This window comes from Capsicum annuum, chromosome 2 (genome assembly GCF_002878395.1).
Source record: "Capsicum annuum cultivar UCD-10X-F1 chromosome 2, UCD10Xv1.1, whole genome shotgun sequence".
NCBI lineage: Eukaryota > Viridiplantae > Streptophyta > Magnoliopsida > Solanales > Solanaceae > Capsicum > Capsicum annuum.
In genome coordinates, this window is record NC_061112.1 from 101,967,422 (window position 1) to 101,980,922 (window position 13,501).

The 13,501-nt window shown below is 33.2% G+C and overlaps 1 protein-coding gene across 1 annotated transcript in view; it reads left to right on the plus strand.

Annotated features, from left to right (window-relative positions):
* Nucleotides 1-8,650: 8,650 nt before the first annotated feature.
* The window catches only part of LOC107854334, a gene marked incomplete in the record, with an annotated part of 8,175 nt that continues 3,324 nt past the window's right edge, over nt 8,651-13,501 (plus strand). The window contains 1 exon segment of the mRNA XM_047406554.1: nt 8,651-9,468.

Below are 13,501 nucleotides of genomic sequence, written 5' to 3' on the forward strand. Positions count from 1 at the left end.
TCTTGATTAATTTTTTAGGCACTAGTTATCTCATACCAGCACACGTATAGAATAACTTTGTACACCTGGTATTAGAGATTTTTGTAGTGTTCAATTCTAAACTCATAGTGTTTGAGTTAGTTTATACATACCTCGATTAACTTTGAAGCACGTGTTATCTCGTACCAGCACATATATAGGACTATTTTGTCCACTTAGGATGAGGAACTTTTGTAGTGTTTTTGTCTTTTTCTGATATGATATTATAGTTGCCAAGTTTGAATTTTTTTTGAAGTTTGGAAAAGGTGTTAACATGGAAAATTCTTATGAATTTACTTTTTGGGTGGGGGGTTTGCATATAATCTTGGATTTAGGATAAATTGTGTTTTTTTAAGGATTTTTTTTTTTGGTATTTACTGTGATCTTATTTTGTTGTCAAGATTGAATTCCTTTCTTTATTTTGTCAATGAATTTGATGTGTGATAAATGAGAGCCACTGAAGCCTTTCGCTATATTTCTAAAGTCTATGCTCTTAATTTAGGGAAACTTGCCTAAATATATCATATTTAAAAAATATTTATTATTTATAGAAATATAATTTTAATACATGCATAATTCACTTTTAATACATAATATATATCTTTCATCAAAACAAACATAATACATTTAAAACACTTATATTATATCTATATATCGTATGTATAATTCACTTTAGTACATAGTGTAACACATCTATATTGCATGTATAGTTCGTTTTAATATAGTGCATTTTCTAATCTAAATAACTATAATACATTGTAATACACTTCTAATACATCTATATTGCATACATGATTCACTTTTAATACATAATGCAGTTGTTATAGATGATAAATATTTTCTAAATATAATATATTTAAGTAATAAATAAAAAGTATATTTAAGAGCCGTAAATATTTTATAGATAAGGTGATGTGACACCTCTCTATGAATTCCATTTATATTTATCTTTTTTATTTTTTATTTTAAAAAAAATTTCTTCATTTTTTTTCTAATTTGCTTACTAGAGAAAATTGAAGGAAAGGTGTCTTTTAAGTCTTGAATGAAGGATTGATGACATTGACCAACTTAAAGGGTCAAACATAATTAGAAACCTTGATTAAGTTAATTGTGGACTTGATGAATATTTTTAAAACTTTCTAATCTTTTCAAAAATATAAATCAACCCACACCCCTCTCCTCTCCAAATCATCGACCGTCTCTCTCTTCTCTTTCTCGACAACTTCTCTTAACTCTCTCCCAACCAAAAGTTCTGCAAAATTTCTTTCTTCAATCCCGACGACTTCAACCTCCAGTGACAAATAGTCGGGCAAGTTCCTTTTCGACTTTCAACCATCAATGTTACAGCAGTTTTCTCCGGCGATAACAACCCATTTCTTTTGTCACAGGTAAAAATTTATGCCTTTTTAGTTTTGAAGAAAAAGAGGAAACTTCAGCCAACTTCTCTTCTAGTATTGGTTAACAATTTTAATAGTTGTTGCTTTAATTTAAAATGTGGACTAAAGAAAATCCTAATTTAATTTCTGGCATTTCTTCTCTACTCTTTTCGAAATATGGTTTTTCTTAGTTATTGTAGTTCTTATTGTCTAACTGTTGATTCGACTTTTTGGTGTCTGTTGAGTTGTTTGAAATTTATTTTTTGTTGTTTATATTTGTACAAATGCAAAACAACAATGTTGGTGATTTTTGGTCACTGTTGATGTTCTTATTCTTAGTGTGTGTGTTGTGTTGGTGTTGCTGGGTTGATTTATTATTTTTCTGGTAAAAATAGTGTATTTGATACTAAACGGTGATAGTATTGTTGTTCTATTGAACAAAATCCTGGTTCTATTTTTTCTGCAACAGATGAAAAATTTAATGCAACAAATGAAAAATCTGATGCAACGATGAAAAATCTGATGCAATAGATGAACAGTATGATGCAATAGATGAACCGCCTGAAGCAAGAAATGAACCATCTGATGCAACAGATAAATATCTGATGCAACAAATGAAAATCTAATGCAACAGATAAACATCTGATATAACAGATAGACAATCTAACAGATTGATCATCTATTGCGATGAACGACTCTTCTGTTTGGAAGAAATCTAAATAATATTGATAGTTGATAACAGTTCTAACAGATAAATTATTTGGCAACAGATAAGTGATCTATTTCAAAAGATGAGTGATCTGTTATAATTGTTTCCAATGGATTACTCATCTGTTGTAATAGGTTGGTTATATATTGTAACAAATAACCTTCCTGGTGCAATAGATGAGTGGTCTATTTTTATTATTTCCAATGGATTATTCATCCATTGCAACAAGTTGGTTGTATATTGCAATAGATAAACTACCTGGTGCAACAGATGAGTCATCTATTTTTATTGTTTCCAATGATTTACTCATTCGTTGCAACAGGTCAGTTATATATTGCAATAGATAACATACCTAGTGCAACAGATGTATGGTCTGTTGGAACCATTATTTTACTATTATGCATGTTAGATTTACTGTTATCCTTTTTCAACGATGCATTAATCAATTATAATCTATTTTATGTTCCTGTTAATTTAAGATAATATGACTCCCAAAAGAAAAGAAACCGAATCAAGTCCAAGTAAAGGAATAAGTGAAGCAGCTAGGCTACATTCACCACTCTATGAGCTTGCTTACAAGCATTATCTCAATTAGGAGCAGAAGATAATGAACATGGGGAGGAGGAATGTTTCAAAAGAGAAGATCTAAATACTAATAGCCCTTTCACCGAAGAGTTGGTCAAAACCCTTAGCATTGATCATTGTCCTGTGAGAATGCAGTGCAATGGTGCCACAGATTTAAAGAGTGACTTCGTGGTTAAGTCAGCCATGAGAAAATCTTTTGATGCCTTTAAAAAAATAATTCGAGAACAAAAATTGGATTCTTATTTTAGGGAAAGCTGTTTTGCGCAATATCTTGATTTGTCGGAGGACAACAATGCTCATTTCTAAATGAAAATGGTACATGATCTTCTCAAGTGCAGGTTTATGTATGAAAACAAAGATAGGATGGATGAAGTGTGGATAAATTACAGTGGCATCCCTGTTTGTTTTGTTTGGAAGAAGTTTGCCATAATTACTAGACTTAAATATTATCCTCCTTCTCCTTCCCAAGTTATACCTACTCTAACCCCCCCAAAAAGCACCCCGCACACCCAAAAAAAGCAAAGGCAAGTCGAGTAATCGTGATGACCTGGTGTCCATTGTTGGTCCAAGCTTCAAAAACAAAAATTTAATAGAAGCGTTGAAAGGTAAAACACTTTCAAAGAAGCACAAACAATCATTGTGCTTGGTTTGGTTTGTACATAATATTCTTTAGGTAAGAGACATTAACAACAGCATAAGCCCCAGTTTAATAAATCTCTCTGAGGATCTTAAGGCATTTAATAACTATCCTTGAGTTATGAAAGCTTCAAAATGATTGTCAAATATTTGTTGACTCCATTAACACCAAAGACAGTCAACTTATGTGACTTTCTATGGGCTTTCATGGTAAATATTTCTTTTATTATGATATGATTTATTTTTTTATTCAATAATGATTTTGATTTATTGGTGTTAAGTTATAGGCTTGGGCATTTGAAGTCATTTCTTATTTGAGACAACAAGTGAACTACCACAAAGAAGTTTTTTGTCCAAGAATCGTAAGATGGTTGTCGGCCAAAACTGATAAAAATACAAAATTTCTTAATCTTTTCAACCCCCCAAAGGAAGCAGTAAGTATAATTCTAATCAAGTTTTTATTTTAATTAATGATTATTTTAAATGATTTCATCATCATTCTAATATATGTACTGATTTATTTTAGGTTGTCCATCTGTGGCTTGTTCCGACCAATCGAATGTTGAAGATGCTATTTTTTCTTACTTGACGATCTGTACAAACTTTATCGAAACCTAAGGTCATTGATAGAATAAAATAGAATTGTTTGAAGCAACAGCCATCACAAGAAAAATAATTTTAGCGGGTGAATTTGTTGTTGTCGATGATGGTAGAGGTAGTGGTGCTGCTGTTGGGGCTAATGATGTTTCTCTTACAGTTTTTGAAATAATAAATCATTATGATTTTGATCATACTAGTTATACAGATTTTGCCACTTCTAGCAAATGTTCTGCATGCAAATGTCAAGACTGTAAGGCAAAACATGATGGAGTGATTAATGTTATTAATGCACTAACTGCTTTTGTAAAAAAAATGACATCTAAGAGGGGTGTTATTCCATCAAAGAAGATTTCATATCCATACATTCCACTAGAGATCAAGGTGGCTAAGAGGAGAAGGAAAAATATTTCCAAAGCATCATCAAGCATCAAATAAAGCAAAATTACAACTCCTCTGTCTTTATCTTGCACCGTTGTTCAATGTAAAAGGGCCACAGGAGAGCAGCATGGGCTGAAGAAGGTGAATGTATATCATCTGTTCCAACAAACAAACAAGCACATATTTGTTTCAACAGATGATACATCTGCTAAAAATTATCAAACAGATAGATACATCTGTTACAACTGTTGTCTAACCTGTTGCATCAGATGCGTTATCTGTTGTAACATATGTTCGTCTATTTCAGTAAATCAAATAGGTTTTCGTACTATTTTAATTTCTACCAACGAATGAGTCTTATGTTACAACAAATGAATTATCTATTTGAAATTATCAGACCACTCTATTTTACCTGTTTGAATTTGTCCCAAAAGATGATCTATTTGTTACAACATAAGACTCATTTGTTGCAACAGATAGATAATTTATTGTATATCTATAATTCGCATTAACAATTCTGGCTTTCCAGGTGGATGTCACAGTAGAAGCTACTACTGAAATCATAATATCACAGTTGATAATCCATCACGTACTTCTCAGCATATTTGTCATACTCATGAAGTTTTAGGCGTCCAATAAATACATGGTATATTCTTGTAGAGGTTTCGTCTTGTCAGTTATGATTTTTTCTAGTTCCTTCTTCTCTTCGTCGCCAAGTACCACATATATGTCCACTAGGCCTGTGTAAATTTTGGTTCAAACCATTAATCCAAACCAACAATTTGTTTATCGGGTTAGCGGTTTGATTATTTTAAATATCGGGTCTGGTCTCAATTTAACAATTTTTGTTATTGGATTTTCGATTCAGCCAACAGTTTAAGTGTTTTTTTATTGGGTGGCCCGATAACCCGATAATATATGAAATAGGCTGGGGCCGTTGGGCTTACCAATTATCCGCCTATCTTAGCTAAGGCCCTAATGCATATAGAATATAGATTATCCACTAGCCCAAGACCAAATTAGGGTTTAGGCTGCATTTGTTTTTTTTTAAGATTCAGACGTCTGAATCTGAATGCACATCTGAATGATTAAGATATTGTCTCTAGATCTGAAAATTGAATGATTAAGACTGTTTTTTTTTCAATATCTGAATGTGCAAAAAGTTTTTATTTGTATATATAATAAAATAAAAAATACAATCTAGTAAAAAACTAACTATATATCTAGAAAAATATGTAATTTAATACAATAAAATTATTAATTAATTGAAAAAAATATTTATGTTTGTTAGTGATGATGGAGAGGTTTATAATGGTGGTTGCGGTGACAATGATTGATGTTAGTGATTAGTAATGTTGGTGGTGATAGTTGTGATGATTGGTATTGTATTAACTACTATGATGATGGCGGTTGATAGTAGTGGTGGTGGTTGTGATGTGACGTTGCTTGATATTAATAGTTGGAGATGTCGATTGTGATGGCTGATAAATGAATGCATGATGATTGACGGTGTGTTGGTGCTAGTTGAAGATGTTGTTAGTTGTGATAGTGGAGATGGTTGTTAGTAGAGATACATTGTAGCGATAACAGTGGTTGAAGTGGTGGTAGAGGTGGCGTTACTAGTAATAATGGTAGTGTTGGCCGAAAAATGTGTGGAGGTTATGATGTATTAGTGGTAGTTAGTGGTGGTGCTAGTTGTGATAGATGAGTTGGTCAATAGTATGGATTGGTCGGTAGTGGTTGATGATGGGGGTGGTGTTGATGATATTGATAGAGATAGTAGGTGTGGTAGCGGTTGACAATAGTGGTTGGTAGTGATATTTGTTGTCGATAGTGGAGGTGGGTGGGTGGAGGTTGACAATGGTTATGGTGGCAGAGGTGGTTAGTGGTACTGACTGATGATTATGGATAGACTGACAGTGAATATTATCCAACACCAGATTACCTCTTCAGACCTATTAAGACTTGATTTTAGATCTGAATGATTAAGACCTATTCAGACCTATTAAGAACTAAAATCTTAATAAAAAACAAATGCACTTAATGGTCTGAAGTCTGAACCATTCAAATTCAGACCTCCATTAAGTGCAAACAAATGAGCCCTTACACTTTACTGCTCTCAACCTCTCATTTTCCACTTTTATTTCAATTCACGCCTTTCAACTCTTACTCTTTGACTCTCTCTCTCACACTACTCACATCCCATTTTCATTTTATCTCAATTCTCACGACTAAATTTTATAAAAACGTTGGTCAAATTCAAAATTCTAGAGACTAAATTGTGTTGTTGTCGACAAGATTGAAATTCGAAGGTCAAAAAAATATGCTGAAGATTGAAGGTCAAAAACTTCACTGAAGAGTGAAGATGGAAGGTCAAAACTTTCAGGTAACAATTTTTGCTCCATCTCATTTGCATGTTCAATTTCTGCAGATGTTCATCGTCTTTTGCTTCATCTTCAATTTCTGTCTAGTTTGGATTTGTGTTTTAATGTGTATTTGATGTTCAAATCACTGTTGTTGTTCAACTTGCTAAGGAGTTGAACTAAGCTCTTCAAGATTTGTGTTTTGATATTTTTAATTTTATGCTATAAAACTGTTTAAAGTTTACATTTTGTTGTATGTGTTTTATTCTTTTATTGACTATTGTTAATTTGTTAGTTTGATGTGTATTTGGTTTATATTGAAGTTGAACAAAACTCTTCAAGATTTGTTTTGTGATCTTTTTTATGCTATGAAACTATTTAAAGTTCACATTTTGTTGTATAACTTAGAGAGGGAGATACGCACACAACTTCGTATCTCAGTTTGTGTGTTCAAATCTCAGTTTACGTGTCAATTTGACTTGCTTCACTCCTTTGTTCTGTCAGTAGATGGCTCCTTAATGGCGTTAGGTACTTGGTGGTTTTATATTTATCTTATACCTTTAATAACTAGTACTTATCTTTTAGGGAAATCATCTCATTCTCAGATAGTTCTGTGTCTATACAAGTAGTGTTACCTTTTAATTATTGATTTTGATTTCTAATGCTTTAGAAAATGTTTAATTTGAACAATTTTAAGTCATTAATATGATTTTTGAAGGAATTATAGCTTACTTTTGTTGGTGCTGTATGTTTTAAAATTTTTGAAGGAATTGTAGCTTACTTTTGTTACTTTTCAAATTGTTTGACTGCTGTTACTTTGGATTTTTCAATTTGTGTGATTATTCAAATTCAGTTATATTAGTATTATTGACTGCTCGAGGGCCCAAGTTTGTACTGCCAAATTATGTGCCCACACATATTATCTATACTTATGTGCTTCTGTTTGTACTGTCCAAACTTCAAATTATATTTTAAATTTTAAAATTTGAATGTTAACGGTTTAACCCGATAACCAAACCGATAACAATTAATAATCGATAAATCGATAACTGATAAGTCGATATCTTAATGGTTCTTAATGGTTTAGCTTTATTACAAACCGCTAATCAATATGTCAAATCGATAAACTTCAAAATCGAACCGAACCGACTGATATGCAGCCCTAAAAACAACCAAAACTTTAAATACAAATATATCCAAATTCTAAAACAAATATTTTAGAATTTCAAATGCAGCTTGAAATTGTTTTAGAAAAAAGATTATGTTGCATCTTTAAATCATTTTTATGTCTTTTTTTAAAAAGAATATTTAAATTTTAAATATTTATAGAAAAAATTATTATCAAACAGAACTCTAACGCCAAATTTAAAACTTTTGAAAATTTTAAATAAAAAGTGATTTTCATAACCAAACACACTTAATATGTACTCTTTCAGTGTTGAAAATAATAAGATACAAAAGAAACATGATAGGCTGTTGTTGAAAAATTATAAATATTGAGGACTTTCAATGAATGAAAATAATACAATAGTAAAAAAGAAACGGGTTTAGAGTAATTAAATTAAACTAAAAATTACACAAATACACAACTTATGTTTTCAATATTACAAAAAATCTCAACTTCCTAAATATATTACAAAAATCCCACATAGACACAGAATATTATGTATATGTTGATTATATTATGTATATTAATAGGGAGAGAGAGTAAAGTAATTAAAAAAGTAGAAAATAGTATAATTACTTTTAAAAAATTGATATTTATGTTATTTATACATTAAATAACGCATCTATTGAGCTTAAAAAAAAAAATAGTAATGGAACGAAAAAAAATATGAGAACAGAAAGAAAGAGGAAAGCAAAAAGAGGTTGTAGAGACTTTACCTATTTTGATCAAAGTGGGATCCAAAACTCCACTGGTCAAATTGTGAAAGGTACCTCACACAAGTTTTAGACTGCCATCTAACATGTGTGTCTCGTGCACAATAAAAATTTTCCCACGATGCATACGCAGTACTCACCTCACGCTTTATTTTCCATACACTACACATCACAGCAACACTATATACACACAGAAAAACACCGATACACACGAGCGCACACGGATAGAGAATAGAAAGGGGGACTCCAAAAAGAACGAGTGGGAAAGAACGGAAAACGCAGTGAGAATTTAGAGAGGCGGGAGAGGGAGAAATCGAGAGATAGAGGAAGGAATCGGGAGAGGGAAACCGGGAAAGGGGGATAATACAAGGAGAACATATCACAAGAAGTGGAACACACACAGAAATGGGGTAAATCGAGAGAACGGAGGGAGTTTGAGAGAGATTGAGTGAGAAAGGAAGAGAAGAGGCGAGGCTGAGGAAAGAAAAGGCGAGAGAGAGATAAAGTAGACGGAAACTGACTTTTTCGGCGAGAACTCGCCGGGAAATGCTACTGTAGCACAAATCCTACCTGTTTTTCTCCGATTTTCGCCATCGCGGAGCTCGACGGAGCTCCGGCGAAGTGGAAATAGTGAACCCAGCTCCTTTTCTGTCCAAATCACATCCAGCAGCCACTTTGTCCCCTTTTTCCAGCGAATACCCGTCGGAAACCCATGGAAAAATGACACAGAACGGGTACGGGGTTTCTCCGCTTCGTGATTCCGGTTTGGTTTTGGCAAAAAAATAGTATGGTTTTGGAGAAAAAAAGTAATGGGGTATATCGAGGTCGGTTTGTTCGTGTTGGGGTTTGATTCGAGGTTCTACTACGCGAATTCCGTCTTTTCATTCGAGTAATATTGGATGACAGAAGCTCCAAATTGAGGTCCAACTCTATTCTCTCCCTCTTATTATTTTATTGTTTATTATATTTGGTGCTTTGAATTGAACATTGTGTGTTGGTTGATCTTTGTTGGTGGTGAATAATTGCTTGTGTTGATTGATTGTTGGTTCCTTTGATTATGGATTGTATAATAAAATGATATCTCGTTTGAAAAATAAAATCAGTTGTTTGAAACGGGATTGAAAAATTAATAAAGGCAAATATTGGTAATTTTGATTCATAAGGCAAGTGGTTTCATTAATTGGTTGTTTGATATTGTTGAATGTGATAGTACCGTGATAGGTCGAAATGGGGTAGACAAACGGTAGGTTGGGTAGGCAAATTTAGGACTTGGAAATTGTTGAATGGTTTTGTTTTATCACATTTGGATCAATTATACTCATTTGGCCAGTGAATGCCTCGAGGTTATCTGTATTGTCTTATTCGGGATGTCTCGAGAGAGTTGTACGGAAAGACGGTTCGTGATCAAGACCCGGAATGCGAGTGGAGGTTAGTCTAGGACTAGTTTAGAATAAGGTTTACATTTTTGCATTTTTCTATTTTTTGGGACTATATAATTCAGACTGAAGATTATTTTGATTTTGAATTTTTGTTTGATTTGTTTGTTTGTTTGTCTGTTTGTCTTATGTGTTTTGTTGGTCTATTCACTTCATAGCGTCATACTAGCCGATATAGTTCATGGAGTGATCGTGGTCGAACCACGGGACTGAGGGGTGTCTAACACCTTCCTCTCGGTCAACAGAATTCCTTAACTGCAATCTCTGTTGGTGAATCGGTTTAAAAGAGTCAAAAATTGTTTTGAAAATGAATTTTCAAAGGTGACTTGGCACACCAGATTTATGCCAAGTGGCGACTCTTAGTTTGAATGTAAAAAGTCTTTTTCGAAACAAATTTTCAAAGGCTATATTGATTGTTTCTACTTATTTTCTTTTCCTCACATGTTCGATATGCTTTACTTGAACCGAGGGTCTACTAGAAATAGCCTCTCTACCCTTATTCGGGTAAGTGTGCGTACAGTCCGTTAATCCCAGATTTCACTGTGTATGTTTTTGTTGTTTTTGTGATTGTCTATTGGAATCAGTCTCTCAACCCCACAACACCACAGAGGTAGCAGTAAGATCTACATACATCCTACCCTTTACAGACTACTTTGTGGGATTACACTGGTGTTATTGTTATTGTTGTTGCCAATATTTCGATTAGTATCTGCTAATGACATCAAAATTTAGAATTAGAATAGTCATTCTTGTTGGACTTAGATTAGTTTCTAATGGTATATGTGATCAATGATTAAGGAAGTTGTGGTTTTTAAGGGTTAAATTTTTTAGGTTCTGTGTTTGGATTGCGAAAAAAATAGAAGTTTTCCTTAGAGGATGTATGTTATATTCCATTTCAAGGAAGGAAATTTTAGTCATTTAAAAAAAAATGAAATCTAAACAAATTAACTAAAAGGAGCACCCAAGGGTCTAACCTAGTGGTCAAGGAAGCCGGTGAGAACCATGAGGTCAGGTTCAAACCCCATTGCTAACACAAGCACTAGGTGATTTCTTTCCATCTATCCTAGCCATGTTGGATAGAGTTACTTGGTACCTGTTGCTGGTGGGAGGTGGTAGATATCTCGTGGAATTAGCCGAGGTGCGCGAAAGTTGGCCCAGACACCACGGTTATTGAAAAAACTAAAAGGAATGAAAAAAAAAGGAATATATGGGCCGAGACCCGTCTACCTGGGACAAAAAAGATTTTCAAGGAGAGAATTGGGGGAAACAAAGGAGCAAGAAGCTTTGAACTTGAACAAGCTGTCAAAGGCCTTTGAAAATTTGATTTCAAGGTAATCTTTTTCTTTTCTTAATTGAAATTGATAGTTATTGGCCTTTATATGATATTTGATAAACTAAATGATGAATTGTTTTGAAGAGTTGGGATGAGATTAATAGTTGAAGTACTAGTGTTAAGAGAATCTATGGATTTTTTTTCATGAACCGAACATATTTAAGGATACGAATAGGTTGTAATTAGTAGATTATTGATTAGTTTGAGTTATCCATAGATGAACAAATACGATCTGACAAAGTAAGGGTCGGTTACAGTGAATTAATTATGCTGGATGTTCCTAAAGTTAAAGCATAGATTCTTTTAGTGATATATGGTTGTTGAAGAAGTCAAATGAATCGCTCCCAGTGATGCATTTGGTAACTCGATACGAGTGTTGTGAGTAGTGAATTTACCACAACTTGTGCTTTCGCAAATTGCCTGATTGGTACATGATTTACATGACAACAACAAATCTAATGTAATCCCATGAGGGGGGCTTGGAGAAGTGGTGTGTACACAGCGGTACCCCTACCTTGTGAAGGTAGAGGCCCTTGCTGCTGTTTTTTTTTTTCTTTTGAAAGATGGGGCAACAAAAAGGGGTTAAAATGGCTCTCAATGGATTGAAATCTTTCAATAGCTTTTAATGATTTTTCTTAAGCATAGGAGGACTTTAAATAGCCAACTTACAAAGAAAGTCAGCATAAATTCAAAATAACCTAAAATATCCCAACGAACTAAACAAACTAACAATCTAGTTAAAATTCAAAATTCAAATTTATCTTAATCTCAATAATTTATTATACTAAAAACTAGTGTAGTAACTTAAAGCAATTTTCAACACTCCTCCTTTGCTTTAGTTACTGCAATTTAATAAAGTTGTTCCTCCTTAATTTCTGCTTCCACAAATTGTGCTTGAGGATTGTTTTTTAGCTTGCACACTTTTGTAACATGACCTGCTTGTTCGCAATTTCCATGGATTGCAGCAGGTCTCCATCAACAAAAATTCTCCAAGTGTTTTCTTTTTACAGTGTCTGCAAGGAGGATAATTACCTTTTCCTTTTTTGTTTTGTGCAAAAAGCCACTCTCAGTGACATTGTCTTGTCTAAAGGCTCTTCTTTGCTCTTGTGCTTGAAAAGCACTAATTAGTTTTTCAACAGAGATAGTAGAGAGATCTTTAGGCTCTTCTAGAGATGGGATTTTAGACTCGAATCTCTCCGGAATTGTCACAAGAATTTTTTCTACTATTCTTTCATCTTTGAAATCTTTGCCAAGCAACCTAATTTTATTGCCAAGCAAAGAAATCTTAACAAAATATTTAGCAATAGTTTCATCCTCTTGCATCCTAAGTGATTCAAAATTCTTTTTCAAATTCAAAATTTGCATTTGTCTAACTCGGTCACTTCCTTGATATTTTTTTTTAAGTTTTTCCCAAGCTTCATTTGCCGTCTCACAAGCAATGATTTTAGAAAAAATCGAATCCGCAACTGAATTTTGAATTACAGTTTTGGCTTTGAATTTTTTTAGCTTTTCATCTGTATGAGATTTAATCTGAGCAACGATAGGATTTTCAGGGAGTGGTTGTAATGGTGTATCTTCCGCTACAACTTCCCATAGATCATAGTCTTGAAGATATGATTTCATTTTCACTGATCAAATTTGGTAGTTTTCGCCAGTGAAAATTTTTGGGGCATTCAATGAGAGACTGTTACTTGACATCTTTTTAGTTGAAAATAGTCCTACGCTTTGAAAATAAGTACAGTTGAAAATGGTAGCCCTGACGAGTTAAAATGGGTAGCCCTGACGGGTTAAAAAGGTAGCCCTTACAGGTTAAAAATGATATGGTAGCGCTTTGGAAGAACTCACAGATTCCGAAAGATCAATGAGGCTCTTGATACCACTGTTGTTTTTTTTTTAAAAAGATGGGGCAACAAAAAGGGCTTAAAATGGCTCTAAATGGATTGAAATCTTTCAATAGCTTTCAATGATTTTTCTTAAGCATAAGAGGGCTTTAAATAGCCAACTTACAAAGAAAATCAGCATAAATTCAAAATAACCTAAAATATCTCAACTAACTAAACAAACTAACAACCTAGTTAAAATTCAGATTTATCCTAAATCTAAATAATTTATTTTACTAAAAACTAGTGCAGTAACTTAAAGCAATTTCCAACACTTGCGTCATATGATATTGAAACAATTTCAAC